Below are 10,120 nucleotides of genomic sequence, written 5' to 3'. Positions count from 1 at the left end.
GGGAGCCCTGTGTTCCGTGTGTGGGAGCACACAGCCCTGAGGACTGCGGGTCAGGCTTGTGGTGCACTGACGGTGGGGTGCAATAGCTCAAGTTCGTGTGATGGAGCCAGGGGAGCTGGCGCCAATAGTGGAGTGGAGGGCAGACATGCTGGGAGCTGGGTGAACGGCTTTCTAGTTCCGTGAATAAACTGCCAGAGACTGTGGCCATGTAATCAAGGCAGGCAGGCACCTGAGGTTAGTGGAGCAGCAGGCTGATCAGGCACCTGCAGCTGGTTGAGGCCTGTGGAGTTTCCTGGAAAGGTTTCCCCCAGGCGAGGGGGAAGGAGAAGAGGGAAGGACTGAGAGGAGGAAGCGCCTTGCTGGAGAGCCAGGGACTGCGAAAAGGATGGAGTGTTTGTGCTGAAGCAGGAAAGATTCGCTAGGTCCCAGGGAGAAGGTACTTTGGGCACGTGGGCTGCTGTCTTGGGGCTCGAGGAAAAACTCTGTTAGTGGCCGCTGCCTAGGGTCCCTGGGCGGGAACCGGAGTAGTGGGCAGGTCCGGTTCCCCCCAAGCCACTAAGAAAAGTCTGTTCCTGGAAAGGAAGGCCAGGGTTACGGGAGGGGGGAAGAGTTCCCCCAATCCTTTGACTTTGCCAGTGATGAGCTTGGCTCAGTAAGTTATAACCCTGGCCTCTAGAAGCCATAAGAGGCAGGCTGGTGGAGGTGACCGCGAGCCTCTGAGGCAAACAATAAGGGCATGTCCACACTTGCAGCCTAACTCGAACTAGGGCTGCAAATGTAGGCATGCGGAATTGCAAATCAAGCCCGGGATTTAAATATCCCGCCCTTGCTTTGCATCTTCCCGGCCGAGTGCCATTTTTGAAATGTACAAGCCCGAAGTAACTGCCCGCGTCTACATGCGGCAGTGAAACGGGCGTTCGAAATAAAGCCCTAATTCGAACTGCCAGTTAAACCTCATTGCAGGAGGAACCTCATTGCAGGAAGCAGTTACTTTGGGCTTGTAAATTTCAAAAAACGGCGCCCAGATGGGAAGATGCAAATCCGTCGTGGGATATTTAAATCCCGGACTTGATTTGCAATTCTGAATGCCTACTTTTGCAGCCCTAGTTCGAATTAGGCTGCAAGTGTAGACATACCCTAACCCCCTAGAAGCTCAGGGCCCTGGTTGCAATAGGGCAGGGCCTCTGGGTGGGGACTGAGATGTGTGGGCTACACTCGTCCTTTGAAGCTGCTTCCGTCGAACCAGAAAGACGTTGGAGAAGAAGGAGCAACTATGGTCCTAGACCTGCCATTGGTGACCATCTCGAGGCGTGTTCATACAGAGACGAGCAGACCTACCCAGTATTGCTCGGGGCCTTAATGAAGGTTCGTTGGTTGGTTTGTTTAATGTGAATGCTTTGTTGGAATGATTGTGTTTTTCCTAACTACAGTATTATTCTGATGAAGTTAATTATTATTTCAGACGTCTTTAGAAGGGGATTGTGAAAAGGTGCCCATTTAATTTATTGATTTTTAAAATGGGAATTCCATCAAGTACATTTTTTCCCTCATCCCTATAAAGTCCCATCCTGTGCCCCACTACAGGACACGCCCCACCCCACTTCTGCTCCACCCGCCCCTCTTCCCCCAAGCCCCACTCCGGCTGTGTTCCTTCCCTCCCCTGCTCTGCCCCCGTCCCATGGGATGCAAGCTGGAGGATTACCAGAAGTCGGGTGGCTGTAGGGGGTCACCCCACCCCCCAACTCACCCTGGCAATGGGAGCCGGAGCAGCCCCAGAGCCTGCCCCACCCTGCCGCCCTCCCAGCCCACTGGGTGCCTGACTCCAGCTTCTAGTGGGTCACCCTCTGCTCCTTTATATATTATTATATCTACTCTATATTTGCGAGACTTGGTCTGTGTGTCTGTCTGTCAACTGTACGAGGTAGGACCACCAATTTCGGCAGCATCATAACTTACAGCCAGGGCAGTGGCTGCTTGCGCCCGGACAATGGGATGTGCCTGGAATGGGATTGGCTTCCGTCCACTCCCCACAAATCGACGTAACTGAGCGAATGGTGAAGGAGGCTGGAAGACGATGTGATTGGAAACCACGATAACGATCGCCCATTTGTCATTAGAACCTAGCGAAGGACGACGTGGAGCCCCCAGCGCTGGAGCTATCTGAGAGCAGGTTGGATAGACACCTGTCAGGGACAATCTAGACCACGAGTTCCCAAACGGGGGGGGGGGCGTGCCCCTCGGGGGAGGGGCATGAAGAAATTCCAGGAGGCGCATGAGGCAACCCAGCCCCCCATCAATCTCCCCCTCTCCCCAAGTTTTGCTGCTATTTTTGTTTCTCGTCCCTCGTCAGTTCCTTTTTTCCCCCCTCAACAAGTTTTGCTGCTTTTTTTGCGGGGGGGAGGCATGAGGGTGTCTCAAAAATCCAAAAGGGGGCATGATACCGAAAAGTTTGGGAACCACTGGTCTAGACCATGCTTGGTCCTGCCGTGAGGACAGGGGACTGGACTTGATGACTCTTAAGGCCCCTTCAGTCCCAGTATTCAATGATTCAAGGTGTTTGTGCTGTGGATGAATCCGTATGGCTGGCAGAATACATGGCTCCAGATGCAATGGATCTAGACCATGGGTTCCCAAACGGGGGGGGCGTGCCTCCGGGTGGGAATGTGAAGAAATTCCAGGGGGGGCATGAGGTGACCCAGCCCTGCCCCCTCAATCAGGTTTTGCTGCCCTGTTCAGTTCCTTTTTTCCATTTTTTTTTTTGCTCAACGAGTTTTGCTGCTATTTGGGGGGGGGGGGGCGTGAGGATTTTTCAAAAATCAAAAAGCAGGGTGTGATGCCAAAAAGTTTGGGAACCGCTGCTCTAGACAGTCTTCTGGCCTCAGAGCTGGGAGGTGAGATAATGTAGGAACCAAACCAAACTCTCTTGAAAGTTTAGGAATCTATGGGCAGGCAGTGACTCTCACTTTCCTAATTTAACTCGAGAAGGGAGTAGACCGTCTTTTAAGCTTGAAGCTGTGTGTCCAGGACTTCCAGGTCCCATTCCCCGCATTGCGAGTCACGGTGTTCCATGCGTTATTAAGGACACGATGTCGCAACTTTCATCAATAAAACTTTAGGATGGCAGGTCGGTCTCATTGCTCGCCTTTTATAGATGGGGAAATTGAGGCACAGGCTTTCCCAAGATCAAGCCATGAGTCAGTGGACATGTCAGGAGTTGACACCAGGTTGCAAACCTCCCAGTTCAGTACACTGCCCCGCTGTACCATGCTGCCTGCCTCATGCTGGCCAGCTGGGTAATATGAAAACCTTGGAACTGGATCACCAGGTTGGTAGCTGACCTGAGACATCCTGGGGGCTAGGAGACATCTTCTCATGAAGCTGAAAAGAGCACCCAGGAGTCCTAACCCCCGTTCCTGGCCAATAATAAGGTTCTACCAAGGAGTGATCCTGCGGCACCTTAGAGACTAACAAAAATATCATGGTATCATGACAGCATGTAGTCAACCTGTGGAACTCCTTGCCAGGGGAGGCTGTGAAGGCTAGGACTATAATAGAGTTTAAAGAGAAGCTAGATAAATTCATGGAGGTTAGGTCCATAAAAGGCTATTAGCCAGGGGATAAAATGGTGTCTTGGCCTCTGTTTGTCAGAGGCTGGAGAGGGCTGGCAGGAGACAAATCGCTTGATCATTGTCTTTGGTCCACCCTCTCTGGGGCACCTGGTGCTGGCCACTGTCGGCAGACAGGATACTGGGCTAGATGGACCTTTGGTCTGACCCAGTACGGCTGTTCTTATGTTCTTATGAGGTTTTGTGGGCAAAATCCACTTCCTCAGGTGAGCTGGGGTGGAAATAAGAGGAACACAGAATTTATAACAGAAAAAGAGGGGGAAACAAAGGTACCTGTCAATTGTAGTGCCGCGGCTAATTAAGAGGGCTGGAAGTGTGCCATGCTTGGTTTTTTATGTCAATGAGGTATTAAATGCAGGGGAATTGCATCAGAAGCGAAGTATGGGACACTTCCAGCTTTATTCAATGAGCTTCGTGCTACAATGAACAGGTACCTTTTTTTCTTATTCTTTTTCTGTTATAAATTCTTCATTCCTGTTATTTCTACAAACAAGGGGTCACCCAATGACATGAATAGGCAGCAGGTTTAAAACAAACAAAAGGACGTTTTTCTTCACGCAGTGCGCGGTCAACCTGTGGAACTCCTCGCCAGAGGATGCGATGAAGGCCAGGACTTTAACAGGGTTCAAAAAAGAGCTAGCTAAATTCATGGAAGTTAGGTCCATCAATGGCTATTAACCAGGATGGGTAGGAATGGGTGTCCCTAGCCTCTGTCTGTAAATGGGTGACGGGGATCACATGAGGATTACCTGTTGTGTTCCCTCCCTCTGGGGCATCTTGTATTGGCCGCTGTCGGCGGACAGGACACTGGGTGGATGGACCTTTGGTCTGACCCCATCTGGCCGTTCTGATGCTCTTATGTTCTGCTCCAGTTCATCCGAGGAAGTGGGTTTTGCCCACAAAAGCTCATGTGCCTCTATATTTTGGTTAGTCTCTAAGGTGCCACACGACCCACCCCCCCCATGTTCAAAGTTAGAGACTCACACGGCGACCCCTCTAAAGGGTCTACCATGCACTCCATAGCCCCACAGGGACTGTTCCCGCATTAGGGTCCTGGAACTAGCTCCGCCGGCCACTGACCCAGAAAACCGGCACAGCCTTGAGGAACACCGCGCCCAGCCCTTAACTGCGATCACACATTAATGCGCGGTATGGGTGCTTCCCTCGGCTTCTGACGTCTGGAGTGACGGCGAAGGGGCCGCTTGCTTCCTCCACCCGGCGGGAACGAGGCAAACGGCCCAGCAAGGTGCTGGCTGCACATGCCGTCCTGGGGCAAGCACCGAGATTGCTCCAATAGCCTGGCGTTGGGGGAAGCGTAAACATGCGATGCTATCTACAGCCCAACGCAGCACGCCCCCGAGCCACAGGGAAATGGGGTATGTACTGGAGACGCGTCGGGCTGAACGTTTCCTGGTCTGGGTGACCTGCGTGCTTGCTACCACTCCTGCTCCGTCGAGGGCTTCGCTCCCTCTGGCACTTGGGTTTTCTCTGTCACGAAGAGACGGTCGCAGACTGGTCTGGAAAGGGCTCCTGCTCAGGGAAATGAATACAAGCCGTGTCTTCAGGCGTCCCTTTCTTCTCCCTCACCTGCATTCTTTCCCCTAGCGTCACTGGGTCTGCTTCTGCACCTTCTTCCTCTTGCCCCGGCCTGTAGTTCCCCACTTTGGCAATGAATTACGACATCCCACGGCGAAGGGAGCCGGACAGGAGGAAGAGCCCCACGCCCATGGTGCTGGGTAATGAAGGCAAGAGAAGGTATTGCCTTCCCCAAAATGCCTACACTCCATGGTCCGCTGGGGAAGGCGTGGCAGCTTCAGGTGGCCAGGAAGGATTGGGTGGGGCTTGGCTCCATGGCAGGCATGCGGTGGGGAAAGCTGCTGAAGGGGCGGAGCTTCAGGCGGAAAGGGCGGGGCACTGGCTTGCCTTTCCCAGCTGCGCCGTCTCCTGCTCTCTATGCCCATACCTCTCTTGAATACCCTAGGGAGCCCCGTTACGTAAGAATTACCCCAAGGCAGTGTTTCTCAACCTTTTTTTATAAAGTACCCCTTTAAAAAAAAAAAAAAAGTACCCCCAGTACCTACAGTTTTCAGACACACAGGCTACGTCTACACTGGCATGATTTTCCGGAAATGCTTTTAACGGAAAAGTTTTCCGTTAAAAGCATTTTCGGAAAAGCGCGTCTAGATTGGCAGGACGCTTTTCCGCAAAAGCACTTTTTGTGGAAAAGCGTCCGTGGCCAATCTAGACGCGCTTTTCCGCAAAAAAAGCCCCGATCGCCATTTTCGCGATCGGGGCTTTTTTGCAGAAAACAAATCTCTGCTGTCTACACTGGCCCTTTTGCGCAAAAGTTTTCCGAAAAAGACTTTTGCCCGCATGGGAGCAGCATAGTATTTCCGCAAAAGCACTGACAATCTTACATGAGATCGTCAGTGCTTTTGCGGAAATTCAAGCGGCCAGTGTAGACAACTGGCAAGTTTTTCCGCAAAAGCAGATGAATTTGCGGAAAAACTTGCCAGTCTAGACACAGCCACGCAGTTTTTTTCTACCATTGCAACACATGTGCTTAAACAACTTAATCGTAGCCGGGTGGGCAATGACATTTTTGGGTACAAAAATAATAAACGTTGTAAAACGTAAAACACAAATTCAGTTTTCCCCAAATTTCAGTTGTGTTAACGTACCCCCCAGACGTCTCTCGAGTACCCCTAAGGGGACTCGTACCACTGGTCGAGAAATACTGCCTGAAGCCATTTCGACTGGGTAGACTTGCATAGCTCTTGACTCTGTCAATGCCAGTTGTTTGAGGGTCCACAGAATTTGTCGAAGGGGTCTGCGAAAGGGTGTCATTACCCTATAACGGTGGTTTTCAGTCTGTGCTCTGTAGATGTGTGTGTGTGTGTGTGTGTGTCTTTGTGTGGGGGGAGGGGCGGGTGGTGTACATGCTCTGTCTAAAATTTCCAAAGGGGTCCGCACCTCCATCCCAAATATGTTAGGGGGAAAAGGTTGAAAACCACAGGTCTAAGCTAGCTAGGAGGGAATTTATCTGGTATGTGGCCTCAGACATGTCCCAGTTTGAAGCGTTTGCTTTTGGCATTTCTTCTCTTCTTCCACCCAGCCCTAATTCTGGTTCACCTGACATGGCATGTGGCTGGTGAAAAGCCTCTTTTTGCCTTTGCAGAGTTCATCCAGAAGTGGGCCGGAGTCTATGCCGTAGCTTCTAGGAGGGAGCTCGCGGCAGTCCCTTGAAATAGAGATGACGGTGGTTTGCCTTCAGGAAACCCTGCCCCAAAAGAGAGGAAGGACAGTTCAGGAGCCGAATTCCTTGCTCTGCCACAGGCTTCTTGACTGACCTTGGGCAAGTCCCTTAGCCGCTCCGTGCCTCAGTTTCCCCATGTGTACAATGGAGATAAAAGCACTGCCCTGGCTCACAGGGTACGTGTGGTAAAGACTGTGAGGTGGCGGGGCCCCGATCAGTGCTGTGATAGGGAGGGATGCCCACACCTGGGGCTGCGTTCCTTCCTGGTGGGTTTTGTTGAGCACACCAGGTTTGTGTCTTAGTCAGTGCTGAGCCTGGCTCCCTGTAGGTTGCCTTGGAAACCGGCACCAAGCGATTGTGGCTTGGAAGCAGCGGGTGGCTGCGTGGCACCGCGAGGTGGCGGAGAGTCAGACCTGGCCGGATCTTCTCCTCAGCTCCTCAGCACGTTCATCTGCCTCCGTCCTCCCCTTTCTGTGTCCAGCACTGGTGCCGACGTTCCCTTTTTCCTCAGGGGTGCTCGCCACCACGCTCACGGTAGACACGAAGCAGAGGCGAAATTCTCAGCCCGCTCCCAGCCCGGGTTGTTTCCAGATCCTGTCTAGCTCGGAATTGCTCTCCCTCTCGATTTGCCCGCAGGAACCATTCTCCCATCCGAACACCACGCGCATGAGGCCTGGGATGGGCAGAGAGAGGAGATGGGGCCAGGAGAGAAGAGAATTGTTTCTGTTCTTTGAAAACGCAGGACAGCTTCATAGGGGAGACCTGGGCAGGCCGAGCCATAGCATGTCATGGAGCAAAAAGCAGGGTTTAGTTGGGTGACCTCCTCCTGTTAATAATGCTAGCAGGAAAAGCATGTATTCGCCCACGGCAGAGTGGCAGTTCATGGCCGGGGCATGGAATATTCTGCAGAAAAATCTCTGGGGGACCAGCTAACCGCATCGCTCGTTTCTCTCAAGCCATGAAATGGGAAAAGCTATCGACCAGGCCTGCTTGTTAAGCAGATTTTCAAACAAGATACACCCCTCGACCGCCCGAGTCATTCTGAAGAGTGTGCGCTCGTTTGCTGCCTAGTCAGGCGTGAATATCACTCCAGGTCCCAACCAAATTGCAACACGATTTCCAGGCGACAGAAGAGAGCAAGAGACAGACTTTGGATTCACCCCGTTGCGGTGAATACACAAGGTCATGCTTTTGTGAAACAACCTAGAAGCAATTAACCGGTCTCCTCACTGGTAGGGTTGACAGATGGTTTACCCAAAAATACCAAATGCCCCTCCCCCCCAAAAAAAAACACCAGGGAAAAAATTCTGTGGAGGGAAAATAAAGGGGGGGACCAAAATTGTTGAGCAAAAAAAAAAAGCATTATTAAGCACAAGAAAAAAAAATAAAACAGCTTTAATTGCCTGCAGAGTCAGAATAGGGATAGCAAGAGGGGAGACGTTGAGCACTAAGACCCAGGGGAAGGCTTCAGTTCTTTAGCTCTGATCTTGGGGCCATGTCCTGGAGTTGGTTCCCCAAGAACTGCCTGTGGGACCCCAGTTTGCAGAGTGAATTTTGAGTCCTGCTTAGCTCGTCTCACCCAATTATTGTACTAAAATGTTACTAGCCAACCCTAACCTACTGCGACAGGCCTAGCCACCCAATCCTACCCCCCCACCTTGACTGATTGGCACCTGGCAAAATTAATTACACAGCAGATGGCAATGGCTAAAACCCAGACAGAGATCCTGCAGACAAACAACAGGGAAAAGTTCTTCACACAGCGTGTAGTTAACCTGTGGAACTCCTTGCCACAGGAGGCTGTGAAGGCTAGGACTATAACAGAGTTTAAAAAGAAGCTAGATAATTTCATGGAGGTTAGGTCCATAAAAGACTATTAGCCAGGGGATAGAAATGGTGTCCCTGGCCTCTGTTTGTCAGAGGCTGGAGAGGGATGGCAGGAGACAAATCACTTGATCATTGTCTTCGGTCCACCCTCTCTGGGGCACCTGGTGCTGGCCACCGTCGGCAGACAGGCTACTGGGCTAGATGGACCTTAGGTCTGACCCAGTACGGCCGTTCTTATGTTCTTATGTAATCCATAACACTATGGTAAAGAAAGGAATGAGGATTTCACAACCCTCAGGGTTGATAAGGAGTTTCTTGCTAGACAAAATGCTCTCACGCTCTTTACCCATCTTGAGCTCGGTTTCGTTATCTGGTGATACAGGTTGCTCTTAAAACAGGGTCTTCTTCTTAACTGCCTGGTAGGAGGCTATTTTCATGCAGTTTCGATGGCGTGACAGTATGTGACTCCCTGCTTTTCTGCTAATGGCCGCTGCTCTTTCAATATGGCTGCAGACAAAGGCCGTAGCTTTAGGCCGGGGGTGAGGAACGTCAAGCCTGGAATGTAGCCCCCCGCTTGCCTGGATCTGGCCTCCAACGCGCAGGGCTCTCCGCCCAGCACTGGGGAGCCCACACTGGTGCTCCGGCCCCCCCTCATTATCCCCCCATGAGGCTTGAGCAAACAAAATCTACTAGCCTGGCCTCCCTCATCTCTGATGCGGGAGAGTCTTTTAGCTTCTCAGTCGGGGGACACGTCCGTGAGGGGCTGTTTGTTTCTGGGTTTTGTTTGTTTTTGTTCTGCTTTTCACTTGTGTGTGGCCCCCACCTGATTTTTCTGGGGATCAGCAGCCCCCCAACCCCAAAACAGATTCCCTGCCCTGCTTTAGGCCTTCCAATATGGCTGCAGACCAAGGCCTTATCCTTACACGGGCAAGCTTGAGTGTATGCTAAACAGGAGAATATGTGACAATTCTCTGTCTAGCTCCATGCTTTCTTTCTTTCTTTCTTTCTTTCTTTCTTTCTTTCTTTCTTTCTTTCTTTCTTTCTTTCTTTCTTTCTTTCTTTCTTTCTTTCTTTCTACCCCCATGTGCCCTGCAAATTCATCCCTTCTATTTGGGGCAGGGAGCAGTCAGCATCTGAGCTCTGTGAGCCCCCCTCCCCCAGCCCTCCCATGACTGTCATTAGGAATAACGGTGACAGCCGCAGAACCTTAATTTTGATGGGCATATCCCGACGTGTTCCTGTAACTCGCTGCCAGTTTCCCGGGCACTATAGATCTGGGATCAGGACTGTCCTGAGGGGTGCCTGGGGGGCGGGTTGCAACCCAAGTGTGGGGCCTGGGGCCCCCGGACTATTGGGGTGACTGCCATGGGGCCCCCAAAAGTGCAAGGCTTGGGGCAGCTGTCCAGCTTGG

Source organism: Pelodiscus sinensis, chromosome 19 (genome assembly GCF_049634645.1).
Source record: "Pelodiscus sinensis isolate JC-2024 chromosome 19, ASM4963464v1, whole genome shotgun sequence".
In the NCBI taxonomy this organism is placed as follows: Eukaryota; Metazoa; Chordata; order Testudines; family Trionychidae; genus Pelodiscus; species Pelodiscus sinensis.
This window is presented reverse-complemented; position numbering follows the sequence as displayed.